This window comes from Nipponia nippon, unplaced genomic scaffold, assembly GCF_047370975.1.
Source record: "Nipponia nippon isolate SJK-2023a ecotype South Korea unplaced genomic scaffold, ASM4737097v1 scaffold_7, whole genome shotgun sequence".
In the NCBI taxonomy this organism is placed as follows: Eukaryota; Metazoa; Chordata; class Aves; order Pelecaniformes; family Threskiornithidae; genus Nipponia; species Nipponia nippon.
This window is the reverse complement of record NW_028262391.1, coordinates 52,681,423-52,700,310: the sequence shown is the minus strand read 5'-3', so window position 1 is coordinate 52,700,310 and position 18,888 is coordinate 52,681,423. Positions and strand designations below refer to the sequence as shown.

The window sequence follows — 18,888 nt, the reverse complement described above, 5'->3', positions numbered from 1 at the left end:
GAGCGCCGCCGCCGAGTCCCCCCGGCACCCCAGACCCCCTCGCCTTGATGTAGAAGGCACTCCGCCTTTCTGTTAATCGTTCGGAGGCGAGGGTGAAGGAGCCGGGTGGCTTTGTGCTGCAGGAGCAGTGTTCCTCGGGTCCGCTTAGCATGCAAGCTGTGCTCTTTGCACAGCAAATTTTGCTTTCAAGTTCAGCGAGTGCTAAGGCTCTGCGTAAATGGGCCTGCTAAAGATATTTTTTGACATTTGAAAATCCTATTAAGCCCGTTTCTCCCCTCTCCTCTCCCTCCCTCCCAGCGTGCCGGCTTAACATGGAGGCACCGCGAAGGTTTCTTTAGCCGGCCGGGTCACATCCTGCACAACAGCCCTCAGAAATATGGGTCACCACGTAACGAGGGAAACAAAAAGTATATTGTCCTGGTGTCTTACGCTGATGGCTGATCGAGGGACTCCCTAAACAGGCAGTTTAAGATCTTAATGAGGTACCAAACATGAGGTAATTCAGAACATGCCCCTTCGGCGCTGTCTGCTCGCCAGCACGGCCTTCCAGAAATGGGTTCCTCCTGCCTGTCCGTGCCCGACGCCGCTTTAACTCTTCTTTACCAAAGGCACGGGCCCGGCAGCACGTCCTCGAAGCGGAGGTGGCCACGGTTCCTGTTCACGGTTCCTGCATGAGTCAGTGATAAAGCCCATGAGCACACTGTTTATTTTCTTATTTGCAAATAATTCTCCGAAGCTGAGGTTATTACTCATTGGCTTTAAACGCGGGGTTGTAGGTTGGAGCGGGTCTCCTTCATGCTGTGTGCGGTTATCTGCAGGTTTTTCTCCAGGCTTCTTAAAATTAAATTGGAAGGATTTCTACTAAATCCTCATTTCTGGGAAATTTCTGAAACTGAGAGTAGCCTGCAGTGGGACAATCACCAGTTGTGCTGGTAGGTGTGTAATTACACAGGTTTTGGGGAGCGAGGATGCAAACAAGTTTGCATACATTGAATTACAGGCCGTGTTTTAATAGTATGTTTTTTAGGCCCTGGCTTTAATCCAGAATTTTTTCGTGCTATTATCCTCTATTTACAGCTTTCAGAAATCAGCTGATGTCACTGCACATATGTTTAGAGCCGTTGCTAAGGTGATTAGCTCCAGAATTCAACGCCTACGCAGTCCTGATGAAAGGCTGAGAAACTGCTCGGCAGCGTCTGTTCAGAGTGGCGCATTGTTGGTTTGAACTATTAAGAACCATAAAACAATATTACCCAGTTTTAGGGTAAATACGTTGGCCTTGACTGATAATCGTGCATCAGGTTTTACAGGACCAGAGGCTTTACCTGGCATGTTTAACTGAGTCTCAGAACATTTTTCACTGAGAAAACGTTGAAAGTTACCCGGTTCCTAATTTCCATGAGCCTGTGCAGCGTTAGTGCATCCAGGGTTTCCTCTGCATGCCGGCTTGGGAGGCAGAAGGTGGCAAGCCAGGGACGGGACTGCTGTCTCGTGGGTGTCTGTCTGTCCGTCCCATCGCTCGGTGAAACTTGCAGAGCGCACAGAGCCAAACCATGGGCTGCAGCTGAGCGTGGCTGCTTTGCAGCCGAAGGGTTGCCCAACCTCCCGTTCAGCGGTCCACCGCTCACGTTAAACTGGGAACTCCTGAGACCATCACAGCGACTGGGACGCACGAGACCATCCGTCTTGCCGCTTCCCGGCGTTGCCTGCTTCTCGGCTGACCAGAAATCCCTCCTGAGCGGAGGCGGCCGCCTGCCGCCTCGATTTCCACATTTTCTGTTTGGGGCGTCCAGCTCGCGAGGTGCGATGTGCTCCAGCAGGAAGACCCTATCTCTCGTGGGAGTCTGTCCTCTCTAGTAGAAATTTAAAGTAATTTACCTTTCTCTCCCCTTTTAGAGAACGGTATCACGTTGCCTTTACCAGCAGGGCCGGGATCCTCTTACCTGCCAGGCTCCCGCTTTCAGTGCAGCAGAAGAATAGCTTTTATTCATGGCGGAGAAGCCATGAAATACAATAAAGTTGCCCACAGCCTGCACCAAGAACGGGCTACCAGATTACGTTTTAAGGGCGTTACAGGTGAAAACTCCTTTTCGGTTTAAGTCACTGTGTGAAATGTGTATGAAATACCTTCTTTTCAGTCCAAGTACTTTGGTGTCCTTTAAAAAAAATAAAAAAATAATTAAAAAAATTTATCATTTAAGCTTTGAAAAGATGTGGATATGTATATCTATTTTTTTTCCCCAGACATCTAGTGCGCACTAAGTATCTTAAATGATAACAAACATTTTCTTCCCTGGGAGCTCGCTGTTCTCCCACTGATTATTTTTTTTTTTTCCCTTTTTTTAAAGGATACCGGCTAAGGCTTGACCTAGTTTGGCTGTCATCGCACCGTGAAACGGTGCAAACGTTCACCTAACGTAGCTACCTATATTTTTTCTCTACAGGCTGTGCAAAAATAGCCACGCAGGGCACGCAGCCGTGTGTGAGCAGCGGGGCAGTGTCTGCTTTTGCAAGGACCAGGGCTGCAAAGATGGTTTTGCTCCTTCCCTCCCCTGGTTGCTGTGTTGGGGGCTCTCTTCGGGTGCAGGCAGGGGTTGGACTTGGTCGGTGGGATGGGAGGTGTTCGTCTGCAGAAGTTAAACCTCGCTTACAGCTCCTGGCCCCCACTGAAACAAGGAGGTTTGGCTGATGGAACGGGCGTGCCGGCACCGCCGTGGGAAGCGCATCCCTGAGTAGCTAATTTTAGCATAAAATATAAATCATGTTAATTACTGACTGTGGGAAAAACACTTGGGTCAGGGGTGTGCAAAGGCCCTTGCATCGTCCGAAACGCGTTTGTCCATTCGCAGGGTGAAGCGGGGTCCGTTGCGTTCGCCGTACGGCCGCGTGCCAGCACCCCCTTACTAGTGCCCCGGCTGGCGGCCGCTCACTGGCCCCAGGGTGCTGCTGCCCGCGGTGAAACGCTCCCCTGCGTGGGTCCGGAGCGTGCGCGTGCCTGGGGCAGCACGGGGACCTTCCCCGGAGGGTGTCCCCCGTTGCTGGTCCGTGCACAGCCCAGCACCGCTGAACGTTCCCCCTCCTGCTTAAACGCAGCCGGTTCTGTGATTCCTGGCGTGGCCTTGTCTTTGAAGAAGTGGCTTGTTTTGGATGAATCAGCTGGGGACGGTTGCGGTCTCGCTGCGTGGATTCCCACGTGCGAGGTCTGTACGGATCCCCTCGGAGGTTTCCGATGAAGAAGGAGAGCAAATACAGGTTGATGCAGCGCATCGTCCTTACGCCGAGCCTGGCTCCCCAGCTGTCTTTGGGCCCCTTCCCTGCTCCTCCTCCTCCCCCAACCCTCCCGTCCTGGGCTACAAAGATGTTCCCAGGGCCCGGGGAGGGTGAATAGAGGTTGCACAACCCGGCTCCCGCTCCATGGGGCCGGGAGGCCGGGAACAAAACCCAGATGGGAACAAAACCCAGATTACGGCCTTTCTCTGCGGAGTTGAAGGGGCCGGGGGGACATTGATATGCAGATCCTGTGTGTCGGGGCACCGCGGCGGCATTGTTTGGAAATGTCCACATGTAGGGTTCATGAAGTGATGTAGAAAAGAAACTAAGTGAAATATTCTGTGCTGGAGCGTGGTATGGGAAACGCTGCGGTGATGTAGCAATTTTCTAATACAACCGTATTTCCAGGAGGCCTTGACTACTAAATTGCACTGTTTATATAAAACTTTCACACTTTCCCAACCTTCTAATTTTCTAGGGTTCATTTCAAGGGGATTTTTTTTTTTTTGCTGGGCTCTCCTTTTGCAAGAATGACATTAAAAATTTGAAAGTGACGTTTGGGTGACTTTGCTTCTGCCGTCCTGGGGCCGGGCTAACGTGCACAAAAGCAGCGGGAGGACTGGTGCTTATCCGACGCCTTTTCAACAGGGTGCTTGTGCTTTGCCCTCTCTCAGCACAGCACAGCACCCTTCGAGCGCGCCCGGCTCTGTCTGCCCACCTCGGCTTCTGGCAGAGCAAACGGCTTCCCAAGGGGCTGCCTGTATCGAGCAGCTCGGATCCGTACGGTTCGTGACCCGCCGGTCCCATAATGCTGTGAAACGTAGAGGTCAGCCCTCACTTCGTTGTGACGTAGGAATGGCAGCGTGCGTACGGTATACCGCGGGAAAACGCTTTCTAGACCGAAACTTGGTGTGAGCTGCAGGAGCTAGAGCGCATCTCATAACTCTCCAGAGGAAAAAGTGCTCTGAAGCAGAAGGAAAGTTGGCGGGCTTGGTCAGGCCGGCCCGAGTTACTCACTTGGAGTTTGCTGCTTGGATGTTCTTCTTCCCTCGCACAAGCAGCCCCTGCTAACAAAGTGCTTGAGAAACCTTGCAGCGACACAGCGGCGGCTTGCTGGGAGGAGAGGCAGAGCGTCCGCGTCCTCCAGCTAAGCTGCTCTTCAGCTCTGTGCCCCGGACGGGCGCTGCCGGGGCTGCCTGCCAGCCGCGGGCTGACACCAAAGGCGAGAGCTTGAAGGCTCAGTAAAATTAGAAAAGAGCTTTTTTTTTTTGCCTTTTTTTTTTTTTTTTAAATGGTGCATTGAGACGTGTTATTGTAGTGCAAGCAGCTGACCTGCCTGCTGCTCCTCTTAGCCTTGCCCGTGCAGGTACATGGGAGCGTGTTGTGCTTCGTCCCCGTAGCCACCCCGGGCTCGGGGATGAGCTAAGGGGTAAAAAGAGGATGGAAGCAGCGAGGGCCCGGGAGGCGGATGGGGAAGAGCCCCAGGTACACGTGGCGTGTGAATTGGCCGCCGACTCCTCTGGGAAAAGGAGACGGCAGCTGGGCGGGTAGGTTGCAGACATGGAGCCGAGTAGGTTGTGAAGCCCAGAAGGTGAGTTTTGTGGGCTGGCTTTGGGAGGCAGGGGCCTGGGCAGGGGAGGCACCGTCCTGTCCCTTTGGTTGGGTTCAGCTGCGGCAGAGCGCAGGACCCCCGGCGAGGACCGGCTGCGGCAGAGCCGCGAGAGCAGCTTCCAGCGTCGGCTCCTCGCGCAGCTGGCTGGCAGAGGTCGGGGCCGCTGCGCAGCTCCTGGGGGCTGGCGATCTGCAGCGGCCCTCGAAAAACTAACGAAGCAACAAATAGCTGAGGGTTTATCTTGGTATATAAGAGTTTTAGGAATTGTACCTTAAATAAACGAACCAGCAAACCAGCTCGTAACTCCAGAATGGCATTGCATGTTCTGGTGGTGGTTTCTCCCCTGCTTTGGAGGAGCACAGGCATTCCCTGAACGGAGAGGTCTGCCCTCATCAGTGCTGCTGTGCCCGTCGCGTTCCCGACATCTGCAGAAAGAGGGAAACGCTGCCCTCGTTTCGCCGTTTCTAGAGAAGTCTTCTCTCTTGCTTTCAGCCCACCTTCTTTGAAGAGTGCTGGGCTCTCTTCTGTCGTCGTCTTAAACCCGCTGCTGTGTTGGGGCATTTAAGAGCTCCTGCGGTTTGCGTCTTGTGTGCTGTGGGTGCAAGTGGGGATTTGCACGTGTGTGGGGTGCCTAGCCACGCACACCCTCCTGAAGATTTGAGCTTTTATTCTGGGAATCCAAATATAGTTCCATGTGATCAAGTGCTCACGAAGAAATCAAATAATCCATACTTGGGACAAGTCCAGGGCTTAAAATTCTTAATAGCCGCGTTCCCGGGCTCTGCAGCATGCGCGGTGCTGAATACGTTTTGAGAGTCAAGGTCTTTGCTTCTGATGGTTTAATTTGGACAATGAGTATCACTTAATAGTAGCATTTTATTTCATTCGTTTCACTCTTACTTTTCAAAGAATTCTTCTGATGCATTCAAGCTCCTGCCCTTTGGATGCTAATGGACTTCTGCTGAGATTTTGTTTTTGTTATGACGTAGCACCAGGGCTCCCATTTGCAGGGGCTTGGTATGAAGAATGCTCTGCCCTGAGACAATGCCTTCATTCAGGGCCCCTGATACAATGGGGGTGGAACAGTTATAATGTAAATTAGTATGCAAAGCCCCATCCTAATCAATGCGTTTTGCTCGGTGTCTGTGCGCGTACCGCTCCCACAAAGTGCTGAGTTGTTCCTTCTGCACGGCCAGACCGTCCTGCGCATCCCAGTGTTAAAATAAACGCCTTCTTCAATCAGTTTTTAGAAAGCAAGAAAAAATTCCCAGTTCACATCTTAGCAAGAGTGGACCATCTGCAAAAATCGCAGTAGATGGAGACCAGTTCTCTGCGATGTCCACAGCTATTTTTGCCTGTCCTTTTTGAAGTAAAAGCCACTACCGATGACGGTTGGTCCTTGCCTCCTACATCTGGGTGGCCTGCTGGAGCAGGGGGACGGCTGGTGGGGAGAGCGAAAGGCGCTCGCTCCCCCGAGACAAGCCCGGCTCACCGCCCCGGCGCTGCACAGCACCCCTGTCTTTACGTGCGATATTGCTCGTCTTCCCAAGAGCTGCAGCTAAGCATTAACCTGCAGCAGATTATTTTTGCCACCTTTCATATATTCCTGTAGTCCGTGCACGTCGTCCCTCGTTACTGACCGTCACAGACACCTCAGCAACTACCCGACCGATGTTTTCTTTGATGGAGCGATAACGGCGCTGTTTTGTCCCAGCCTGAAGTTTAGAATGGCTTTTAAATGCGCTTCTGGTAATAGAGCTGTGTGATGTAAAATGTAAGAAAATAGGCGGTTCTTTGGACTGACCTGCACAGGCTGAAACATTAACTTACCTATTCTACAAGCAGAGCGATTGAGCCTGAGCAGGGGAGAGCCTGGAGGAGGATCTGGCGAGGGGCAGGGAGAGGGAGTCGTCCCAAGGTCCGGACTGGGGTGGCTCAGGGAGAAGCAGAAAGGTCGGGATCCTTCGCCATCCGCATCCACAGGTGTGCTCCCTGTGGTTTTCCGAGCGTCGCGGCGCTCTCCTCGCCCCACGGCGCTCTCCTCGCCCCACGCCAGCTCGCAAACCTGCCCGTTCAACAAATCGTTGCTGTTCAGCCCCAGCCAGGCCTTGAGAGAGTGTTTGGGCTGGCGTTTCTGCATTGCTGAACAGGGCAACATTGCACGTTAGAGGAGTTTGCAGCAGCTTGTACCAGAGGAGCTGTAAGGAGAGGCTGTGCATGAAGTAAGCATAAAATCCCAGAATTTATAGCAACCTTTGCAAAGTGTCATCATCAAGAGCCTGGAACAAAGCCCTGACGCGCTGGGAAATATCTGTATCTTTTATGAGAGCAGTGTATGGTTCTCTATTTGTTCCTTTGATAACACCTTTTGATCTAATGCCAGAGTAAATTAATCCATCACAAAGTGGGGAGCAGAGACTCACATAAATCCTTGCAGAAGTAGGGAAAAATGGGTAACGGGGGAGCGTCTTCTGCATGGCTCTAGCCAGGCAGAATTGGTTTGTTCGTCCAAAGGTTGAGCCTGCGATCCGGAGGAGGATACCGGATTTGCCGTCATTTGTCCTAACAGAGAGCCAACATAGCCACGTTTTGCCGTGATTCCAATACCAAAATATCCCGTATAGCCCAGTATCATGGGACGCGCTGGGTGCGTGGCGTAGGCGCAGCCCCTAACCCTCTTCTCAGCGTCAGCCCCGGCGCGTCCCGGCACAGCGTGGCACTCGTATCTCGTGCAATGTCCCTGTGCCGCTGGAGCTGCCGGCGTGCCCGTCGGCCGTGCTGCCGGCTCCCGCAGCTCAGGCACGTGGGTGCCACATGCAGCAGCTCTGGTCCTGCGGGATTTATTAGTTGAGGCCGGGCGCTACGTGGAAGCAGATCTCCTGGTCCTGTGTCAGAACCGGCTCTGGAGCAGCATGGCAGCACCGGTGCAGCGCCGTGCCCCGGCTAACAGCCCTGAGCTTGGCTCGCCCCTGCGCCACAGATAATCTCAGCCTGGATAATCTGGCCGCAGAGAGCTGGGAGCCTCTGGCATTAATGAACCTCTGGGCCCAGAAAAGCGCGGAGGTTGCGGGAATGACCCGGTGGTGCCCAGAGCATCTGCTGGGGAGGGCCGGGGGGTGAAGCGAGGGCTGCCGGAGGCGGCTGGGACCTACCACTGCTTGCAAAAAAATACCGAGGTCGGGGAAACGAACGGTTTGTCCTTACACCCTCCGGTTGGTACCTAAAGTAAACAACTATGCTTTGTGTTGCAAAAGCCGTTTTTAATCTCTCTCAATCTCAGTCATGAGGCTCTGAGGTGAAAGGGTTTATAGAGACCGAAATGAATCGGGCCCGTCCCCTTCGGCACGGAGAGGTGGCCACCGAGCGATGCAGTCCTGGAGTAGCCGGAGCGTGTGATCCGATGTGCCGGGAGGCGCGGGAGGCTGCTCCGCTGCCCGGGATGGCCTCAGGAAGGGTCTCAAACACAGCGGCCCCCGTGGCTGGGACAGGAGGCTCCCGAGGCCCATCTCCAGCGGCTCCTGGTGCGGTGCGGCGCGGCAGCCAGCAGCGGAGTGCCGCTGGACGGGGTGGTTAGCGAGTGGCATTTAAACCAGTTGTAGCTGATGTCTGGCCTTAAGGAGTCTTGTCACTCGTGCTGTTTTCTGTGAAGGCTTGTTTGACCTCTGTCAAGTGACAAATTAGCCGGGCAGTGTGGGTTGAAGACCTGGCCCTCGAGTCCCACCGCACTGAGCTACCTTTCTGAGCTGCAGCCCTTGTCAGCATCAGGGCCGTGATGGTGTCCGTGCGCTAATCCTGGGGGTACCAGAGGGTCTGGAGCTGTGTCGAGGTGGTACTGGCCTGTGCTGTCACCGTCCTGCCTCTCCAGCCGCCGAGAAAAAACCGCCCAGGAGCTGACACAGTTCAGAGGAACTCCACTGCAGAGGGATTTTCAACCCGGGCAGCCTCCGCGACTCAGCTCAGGGCACAGCCCCGAAAATAATTGCACTTGATGGAACGAGATGGCAAGTGGTAGGGGAAGCAAAGGCGGCTTCAGCCAGCCGTTCCGACAAAAGCAGCGCTCGGCCAGCGAAGCCCTGAGTGCCCGCTGCGGCACGGGGCCGAGCCGATGGGAGGCAGGCAGCGGTCACGGCGATTTCGGTCACCCAGATGCCTATCGATCCGGTGTTGATCCAGGACGCGGTGTAGGGAACCGCTGCTGGACCCCGGCAGTGGCTTTGTGTTCTGGCTGCGACACAGGCGGCCGCCCCTCGTTGCTGCCCGCTGCGCTGCGGCGCAGGTGCGTCACGGGGAAAGCGGGCTGGCAGCAGGACTGGATGTCAAAATTTGCAAAAATGTTTTAAAGACGGATAAATTCCTGGATCCACTTGGTAGTGAGCAGTTACATTGGAATGGCCGATGGGAAGCAGGAAGGAGCCGTAGCGATGTTTCATGAAAAAATGCAAACCGCTATTTCACTGGAAAGCAGAGAATCGTTAAGAAAATAGGATAGCAAGTCATTAGAAAGGCTGAAAAGCCTATTGAGAACTTGGAGCGTTGCGATAGGAATTGAATATCACAGTGAGGTCCCCGGGCAGGGACTCCGGTAGACGCGCGGAGCAGGGGACGCGAGGCCGCAGGAGGCACGTGCAGGTTAAAGGAGATGAGTGAGAGATGGCTTGGGTCGTGTCCTCACCTCAAATGAATAAGTAAATAACGTGGGTCCAACCCGTGCTAGGAGGCATGGCGCTGTTTGCAGCCTGTGCTCCCGCTCACTGGGATCAGCAAACTTAACTCTGCAGCAAGATGATTTTTTTAAAGTTTTTAAGGCTTCTTCATGGAGACAGATTTACAGGGGAGCCATCAGAGGTGAGCAGTAGAGAAAGCATGACAACATGTCCTGTCTTTTTTTTTTTTTTTCCTGCATGCAATTGTATGGGAGAATTTAGCACTGAAAAAAATGTAAAGCCTGTGGAGCTCGGAACCAGAAAATTTCAGAGTAGCGAAGAGTTTTAGGGTTTGCTAAAACAAATAAATAATACCGTTTTTTATAAAACATTGCCAGGTATAATTTCTACACAGGGGCTACGTTCAACTCCGAACCTGAGCCTGCCCTGACCGCTTGGGAAGGAACTGCGTGTCAGAGCACGTTGTGGGGTGATTGCCCTTAGAGTTGTCCTTGCCGTTCATCTCTTGGACTTCATGGAAACGTTTCCCTGGCTGTCGTTGCACGGAAGGTGGGGTTGGGGGGCACACCAGTCCGTGTGCTGCTGGCCAGGCTGTGGGAGCTGCTGGGAACGGGCAGGGCTGGAGGTGTTTCCCAGCTCCGGCTGCTGGGTCTCTGATGGCTCGGAGCGCACCTACCCCAGCCGATGAGCTGCTGCAATTCCGTGCGATTGGGGTAGAGAGAGACTTTACCCATACAGTGCTGAGGCGTTAACGTTTTTCCTTGAATTTTAAATAAATTGCTTCATAGGCAGCCTCGGTTGTGACTCACACCCTTAGGCTGATGGCAGCAGCAGCATGTTTAACTTGCACTAAAATGAGGACAAAACTCAGCTTAAGCACGTGCTAAAGATGCAAAAGAATAAGGATGGGGAAGAAAACCAGCCGGGTGAACCCAGCGACTCCGGTCCATCCAGCGTGGCTGCGGCAAGCCGGCTGGAAGGTCGGGGAGCCTGCTTCCAGCTCCGGGCCTGCAGCATTCCCTGCGCACACACATGTTCATGGCCGATGTATTATGGCCCATCAGAACTAAAACCAGGTGCTTTATAATATTAGAACGTCAGAAAATTGCCCTCTTCGTGGCATAAGGGTCTTGCCTCTGCGCTCTGTGAAATGTTTATTGTTCCTTTAAAATGGAAGAGAGTGGAAATAGTATTGTGGATGATCTTTGGTTCCACGTTGACTGAGAATATGGAAAACTGTACTGCTGATTTAAAAAAAAAAAGGCAAGGAAAAAAAAAGCAAGCTGGATTAAATGTGCTGGTTAAAGCTGTTCTTGTAAAACCATATGGCCACTTACGGGTCCGGCGGGGTGGGGAGGTGCAGAGAAGTAATGGGAAATCTGCTTCGGGAGGTCCGAGGGGAGAGGGAGAAAGGAGAAAATAAAACACAAAGCCAGAAAGCTAACGCCAAAGGAATGGGGGACTTGACTTCAAGTCCTTGCCCTTTTATTTAACGTAGTGAAAATAGGTTGTGACAGCGTATGGGTCATATAGAAACAGCTTGGAAATAGAGGGGGACATGAAAATACCTTTGGATTCGGTCATTGGAGACCTCTGCCTATATACCCGGGCAGTGAGATACGGTGATTTGATACAAATGGAGCACATAGGTCCCGTACGCATGGAGCGCGCAGGTCCCGTATGCATGGAGCGCGCAGGTCCTGTACGCATGGAGCACATAGGTCCCGTACGCATGGAGCGCGCAGGTCCCACGCTGAGCCGCTGCTTCTCCTCGCTCGTTGGTGGTCTCCGGTGGGGCGGGAGGAGAAGGCAGGCTGGGGAAGCCCTTGAAGGTCACCGGGCTCCCGAGCTCTTCAGGGTAATCTGGCTTGCAGAGCAGCACACTGAGCCCGTTAGCCATTAGAAGAACATGAAAGAATTTCTGTGCGGATCTATTTATATTGATATTCTCAAGAACATGGCGAGCAAAAAGCTTTTGGAACCGCTGGGGAGTTCATTTCAAGGATTGTAGATATGCAGCCTGCTCTTTCCTTCCAAAAATAATACAAGGGAAGGGAGGACCGGAGTGTACGGACTGCCGTGCTTTGGTGACCGGCGTCTCCGGCAGTGCCGAGCAGCCGGGCAGGGAGGGAGGCCGTGCCAGGGCACGGGGCAGAAGAGCCCGTTTCGGGCTTATGGCTGCGGCGTGTACCTGTGCTCCCAGGGTCGGGCCGCTCCGTCCCGAGTCTGTGTCTGCAGGGAGCGGAACGCTCCTGTAGGAACAGGTTTGTACAGGAACTGCATCCAAACCGGGCTCTGACTAATTTGGTTCGAACCCCGGCACTGGCAGGGCGTGCGTGCGTGCAGGCACTTCAGGCGGATGCCAGGAAGGGTTTTAAAACGTGGTTACGTTAGCTACCTTGAAAAACATCTTGGCTTACTACTGTGAGATCCCTTATAAAACAATGCTCACACAACAGTCTTTTTAAAGTGAAAATTGAGCTGCTGCAGCAACCAGTGCATCCTGAAATCCCTGACAACTGCCTTGTAAAGTAATCTTGAAGCCTATCCGTCTTGACAGTGCCGCTTAATGGCTTACTAATAACGCTTTAAGATTTGCTGGAGCTCTGCCACAGCCCTGCTGTAGGTTTCTAGTGGTCTGCTATGCTCTCCTCCAAGCTGAGATCCCCTCAGTTTTCCACGATGAAGCTAAATCCCCCCAAACTGGCCGCCTCGGAAGGTATTTTCCAAGTGCCCTGTTGCGGGGAGGCAGCAGGACCGGGCAGGGAGGGATCTCCTCGGCCCCCGGCAAAGGAGCTGTGCGCGCTGCAGCGTTCAGGAGTACTTTCTGTTGTGGTAGAGCTGTGGGTTCGTTGTCATCTATAGCCATTTTGTCGCGGGTGATATAGGAGCTACTAGGATTTCTAAGAATTAAGGTAATTGCATGAATTCCACAAGTAAAAATTGCAGCTCCATAAGCACATATTTTGCTGCGATGTGGGTTTTGTGCCTGTCGGTATGGGGAAGGGGTCGCGTAATCCAGATTTACAGCGCTAGATTAAATTATTGTGTGCTGCAGGGTATTAAATCTCAGTTTTTGCTCTCCTGTGTGCGGGGAGGAGGGAGATTACTGGTGCAGACCAGCATCGCTGCTGAGCTGAAGGATGTTTTTCATCTAAAATAAAATAGCAACCAGAACACTCAGTGCATACCTGGACTTTAGTCATCGCCAAAGAAGGGTTCGTGTACAATCCTGACGGCTCTGCCGAAGGGGTGGGCGCCTCCGGAGCATTTGTGGGGGGACGAGAGACGTCAGAGCAAGAGCAAATGGAAGCGAAGAGCTTTGCTGGTGAAATATTTGAACGGTCAGTTCTACTTGGTAAACGTTTGGGAGAGTGTGTAGGTTCAGCCAAGCAAATGAAGAATCCTTGGGCTAAACAGGGAACAAAATGCGGCATAAGGCTGGATTTTATATTTAAAAAGTACTGACGTGCTGTATGCTCTAGCGAACAGGCGAGTGCCAGGCTCTCCTCTCTGGCCAGTCTTTCCTCCCACTCCCCTGGGGTTAACTTATGCCGTGTTAATAATTACTAGAATGTACTTTCAGGCAGGTTATTTGTTTTCCCTCCTCATGATGTGCAAGAGCGGATAATGAAATTAATTTGCACACTTTGTGAGTTTGCAAAGCTGGCTTCGGCCACGTTGCCACGATACTGCGCGGGTGCCGGTGGCTCCCAGGGCCGGTGTTTGCACAGCCGGGAGAGCGGGCTGCTATCGTGGGTAAACAGAGCTCGGAGGGGAGATGGGATGTACCCAGCCATGAGAAACGCTCTCTCCAAAGCCAGCACGGAGCGTGCAGGCTGTAAAACCCCTTTCCAATGCAGAGCGTTTAACTTGCTGATGCCAATGGGTTAAACAGGTAAACAGCCAAGCGAAGCCCTGAAATTCCAGCGTTGCTCCTGCAGATGGTGGAGCTCACGATACTGCCGCTCGGGCAGCCGAGGAGCCCGCTGGTGAACTCAGGTGTCATATCGTACCCTTGTCTTTAAGTAACGAGTCCCATATCCTCCAGCTTGAGCTTTGCGGTACGCAAAGCACAGGGTTTTCTGGGAGCGCTGGGCAGCGGTCCTCAGAGCTGGCCGGGCTCTGCGGGGCTGTTCTCCGTTAGGAGCTTGCCGGTAAGGCTGCGTGGTCCGTGGGAAGCTCCGGGGAGCTGGCAGGGCTTCACCGTGCGGAGGGTGGGAGCTGCAGCTCTTGGCGTTTTCCGTCTACCTTGCCGTTGTGCTTGGCCAGGGGGTAAAAGCGGTTTGCAGGCATAGACCTGGTTGAGCCATTTTCTGCGCCCTAATTCACTGCACAGGTATGTGCGGTAACGGACCGAGCCAAGAGCACGAAGCACCAAGACTGTCAAAGCCCGATGCTCCTGTCCTGCTCTCGAGGCCTCCCAGGGCCAAGCCCTCCGCCGGTGTCCCGGCAGGCATCCGCCTCCCGGCGCAGGTGGGAGCGGGCTCGGCACGGCTGTGTGCCGGGCTGGGTACCGCCATGCAGCCCGGGGTTACATCCCGGCTTGTGAGGAGGTTTAGTGCCCAGATCACAGAGAGAGAAGCTGGTTGTACTCGCCCCTCCAGGCTGTCGTTCGCAGGTGGTGCGGTGCTTGGTGCAGTCTTACCGGGAGGACCGAAAATGTCTCCTTTGCCTGCTGTGATCCTGATGAGAGCACGTGGGCGGCCTGCCAGGTGCCAGCCACGTCAGCCTGGTGCAGACCTGGGGGACCAGGTATAAATAGTACCGCTCCGGTTGGACCATTCCTACCTGTATCCTAATGATTTACGCTCCAAGGCTTGGCTCTACGGGTCCCTTCATGTGTGATTTTGATCTATCTGCAGACTGGCTTTGGGCTGCTCTTCTGCCAGAGGCTACCTTTCACTTGTGGCTTCTCTTTTTTCCCCCTGGAGTCAATAAGCCTGACTTTGATCCCTCCCTTCTCCAAATTTTGCTACCGAGTGTCATGCTGTCAGATTGGGCTCCTCAGCCCGGGGGAGGCAGGCGAATCCAGCACGCAGCTGGGAGACAGACCTTTCTTTTTTAAGGAAGACAAGGAGGCGGCAGAGAATCTGTTGGTTTTTTTTTTCCCCCAACTTGCCACACATATGTTTTGTCTGAACGTTGCCTTTTTGAAGATGCTCGGGCTCCTGGGCGAGCCGCGGTGGGGATGTGCCGTGGGACAGGGACATCTGCAGAGCCTCATCGTTCCCGACACGGCACGTGTCTGGTCAGCTGCCGAAACGCAGCTCCGGATATTCTTAACTTGGCTTGGTTTTCAGCGAGCGTTTAGGCAGTAGCTTTGTAACAAATTGTCTTACAAGAGGCCTCGTGTACGTGTAACTTAATTAGGCCTAAAGTCAGGAGGGGCTCTCAGGTTTTTCTGAAGGGTGGGGGCCCACGTCCTTACAGAATCAATCTGTTAAAGCAGGCCCGTTTTTACAGCTTTCCATCACTCCCGCTCTGATGACACATTCAACAATAGCTTTGTAGAGAAAATTGAATTTCCCCTATACAAGAACATACTCGCTTTGGTAAATGCATTCCTATGTCTTTATATACAATAGATCACCTTCAAAAGCACTGTAATTTGAGAGATGGAGATGGAGGGAGAGGGGGGTTGCAGGTCTGTGGAGAATTAACCTTGATTTGATTCTTGGCAAACCAGCAGCAGGACTGTGGTGTGCCCAAACCTTTCCTGCCATCCCCTGGAAGAGGATGGCCGCTTTGTTCTTAGGTGTTTGTGGCCGGGGTCCTTGGCAGCGTGCTGAGCCAGGCGTGAGCCTCCTGGCATCGGCGCGGCCACGGGCAGGGACCCTGCCAGCACCCGCGGCAGCAGAGGCACCGCTCGTTGGACCAGGAATGGGAAAACCAGACGGGGAATTTGGCTTCTGAAACAAGACGAGCAGAAGTCACGAAGGTAACGGGCAAGGTGCTTCTCCCCGTATGCCTGGCAGCCTGCGGCAGAGGGCATGTGGTTTGCTCGGAGAAACTCAAGCTTCGTTTTCTTCCCCGCGTTGGTTGCAGCATGCAGAGCCCCACAGAAGCCACAGCAAGCTTTTTCCCTGTCGTACAGCTTGTTAAATAGCAGCGTGGCGGTGGTCTGTCGTCAGCAGACGCGCAGCTACAGATGGAGCTCTGCTTCCAGCTCGGGCTGAAATAATCTGGGAAATCCACTGTTCTTATTAGCGTGTTGGGGCTCGGGGAGCCGCGGCGTCTTTTTAAGTCGTAGGGAAAGTGTGGCGACAGTTTTGCTGGGAAGGGGGAGCGGCGGTGGCTGGGAGGAAGCATTAGCAGTTCAAAACCGCGCGCAGAGCCGGCTCCGAGCGCAGCACCGCATGCGAAATGTGGGCAGCAGACCTCCGCAGCGCTCGCTCCCCTTCCCTCCCTGCCCGTGCCCCGGCAGGAGCCTTTCCCCCTCTGTAGCCCAGTTGTTGCCCGGCGCTGGCTTCGTGCCGTGCTTGCTCCGTGATGCATGGTGTGTTCGCAAGAAAGGCTTCCCCGTCTCAGCGCTGCCCTGGCAGAAAACAAACTTTGCGTGGCCTAGACTTCCCCCGCTCCCAGTTCCTTTCATGCTTGCAGAGTTCCCAGTTTAATGTGAGCTATGAATCCATTTTTTCCATATCTTGAGGGAGAATCTCACATGAGTTTGGTGTTTCGCTGGGAGCACGATGGGTTTGCAGCTTTGATGCGTTGTCCTCCACCGGGTTTTGGTGGTGGCGGTGGATGCGGCTGCTGCGCCTCGGGGCAGGCGGTGATGCCTGCAAGTGCTGAAGGTGGGAGATCTGCCTGCTTACGGCCCTGCGTTTGTCACTGGAGAAGGAAACTCCTTTGGAGCAGAAGCTAGCTTAGGTGCCTTGGATATTCTCAGGATGTGGATCTCCTGCTGTGGTGTTTTGGGGTTTAGGAGGCTGGTTTTCCAAAGCCCGGTGTCAGAGGTCCCACGCGTGAAGCCTCTGCGGCGTCCTGGCACCGTCAGTGCAGCTCGAAGGCAGGTTCTCACCAACGCTGGGGCGGGGGTGTTATCCTGCCTGTGTGTTTCCAGGATTGGGGGGTGAATAAACCATTGAGCGATGTGTTAACAGGAGGTTTGCAAGGCTAATGTGGCACTTCTAATGTGAGCCCCATATAACCAAAGTCTTCCGGTTAGTTCGGAAAATCAGAGCATCCAAGCTTTTGGGGTGTTCCCTTCTCTGCTGGAATGATACTTAATGGTTCTGGGTTTTTCTGGGTTTGTGGATTTTTTTTAATGTCCATCTCTATTCAGTTCTTGCCGTGTCATTTAAAAGCTGCAACAAATACCAGTTTTGCTGCAAGGTGGTTTGTATGTAGGTAAAACATCGGTCTTGAACCCACTGAAACAGAGAAAGAGGCAGATGGCCAAAACGAAACTCCTGGCTTTGCAGACCCCAAATAAGAGTAAATCAGTAAAGTTCTGTGCGTGCTTTTTCCCCAAAGCCTGATGCCTTCAGGGCCCCTGCCTGGAAAGTGGTGATGTGTGAGATTTGTTCTGTCGCCTAGTACTCGCTCCTAAATGCACCAAAATATTCCTGAGGTTCCCACGCCTGGAGGAAGCTTTGCATGTTTGCAGTGGGCACGAGGACGCCGAGACAGGGAGAGGGAAACCAGGAAGAATTGTGCAAGAATGGGGAGGAAGAAAAATGTTTTGCTGAGATTACCATGGTTTTTCATGCTCGCAGCTGGGAGAAGATGTTCCTTGGCTGTTGCGACATCGCGGACATCCCGAAGCATTTGTTCAAATCCACCGAGGCCGGAGCAGGCTTTTCATGAGGGCGTAGCAGGCGTCCGCGCAGCCCGTGCTGCGTGAGGATGGGCGTAGCAGACCTCCGAACTGAGGGTCTCCTCGACTTGAAGGATCCTGTTGCAATGGCCGTGGCACCTTTTGCAAAATATTTTTGGTTCCTTTCTTTCCCGTGTAATTAACACGCTTGGGCATCGTCTCCTCTCGGGTTTGAGGGCTTGTTTAAGTCACGTAGGTTTCTTTGTAGTAAAAGCTGGTCTTTGTCTTAGCCTTTGAAGCACGTAACGCAGAGAATTGGACAGGACTGGAGCAAAAGTCTCGTTTGGGCTTTTACTGCGGTGTGTATGGACATTATACACGTGTGTGTGCTTGTCCGTGCATGTGCGTGCATGTACGTATGTATATACAGAGAGATACGCTGGGAACATGTAGTAGTTATTTAATTAAAGCAGCGCAGACTCACAGGAGCGGGTCTCAGTTCGCTGGTAAAATCTGCCTGCTGCGTCCTGGCCCAGCTGCCTTACGTCAGCGCAGAGACCGCGTTCCTGGAGGCGAACAAGGCACAAAGTTATTGGTGATTTAGCCACGTAACGGAGGCGCCTGTGCTAATTTAGACGGCTGAAAATAAAGCACAAACACATTCTGCTTTCTGTTACCTTCCTGAGCCTTCCCTTTCTGCGGCTAAACAGCAGATGGGGCTTGCAGGAGCCGACACGAGCTTTCTGTAGGAATGGTGTTCGCCCCGCGGCCTCCCCTTGGGACAAGTCACCAGTGCCAGGAATGGGAAGATGGAAAGTGTGCAGGTGGGGAGCGCGGAGCAGCCTCAGCCCGGCCGGGGACAGAGCGGAGCGTGCCAGCAGACCCTGCCAGCCTCCTGCGCCCGGGTCCCCGGGCTGCCGCCGGGACGGGGGGGTAGGTGACGCAGGTCGCTGCCAGGGCACCGTCAGTCGCTGCTGCTTCATCTGTTGCCCTTGCGTTCGCTGCGATTTAGTCGGCATCAAATCAAGGACAGCGATGGTCAGGAATTGTCTGTGCTAACGTGCTTCTTAGTCTTGAAAATCGGGCCCAGCTCGTTTTTGGGGCTTGGCGGATGCTCACGAAGCCCTTGAGCTGCACTTAGCAGAGCAAACCGCAGCGAGCCGCAGCCGCAGCTCCCTGCTGGGCACGGCGGGGCCAGAGCCCGGCTCCCCAAACCGCCCTGGGAACGCAGCGGGTTGCGCAGATTTGTGGCGTTCAAATTTTGCCAGAATAAAGCAGCCCTGGGGAATCCCCGTCTTTCCCCGCTGGTGGGACCTTCAGGACAGGCTCTCGGCACATTGCGTGAACTGCGTGTGCCGCGGAGGCTCGCCCTGCTCACGTCGCGGTGAGCTGTGGGTGAAGGCTTTGCACGCCTCGCACCTCTCAGCACACGCATTTCTTTTCTGTTTTCTGCGTGCAGCATAGTTTGGGCTGCATTTTTTCCTCTTACACGCATGTGACATGCAATACACTGCGGTCTGCTTAAAGTTGGCGTTGCCTGTCACTCTGTAGGTGCGCGGTATTGCTTTGTGTAAGTCCTT

General features: G+C 53.7%; 1 protein-coding gene across 4 annotated transcripts in view; it reads left to right on the top strand.

Moving 5' to 3' along the window:
- ANKRD11 (ankyrin repeat domain 11) overlaps nucleotides 1-18,888 on the top strand; it is a 159,185-nt gene that overhangs the window by 92,169 nt on the left and 48,128 nt on the right. The window lies entirely within an intron of this gene.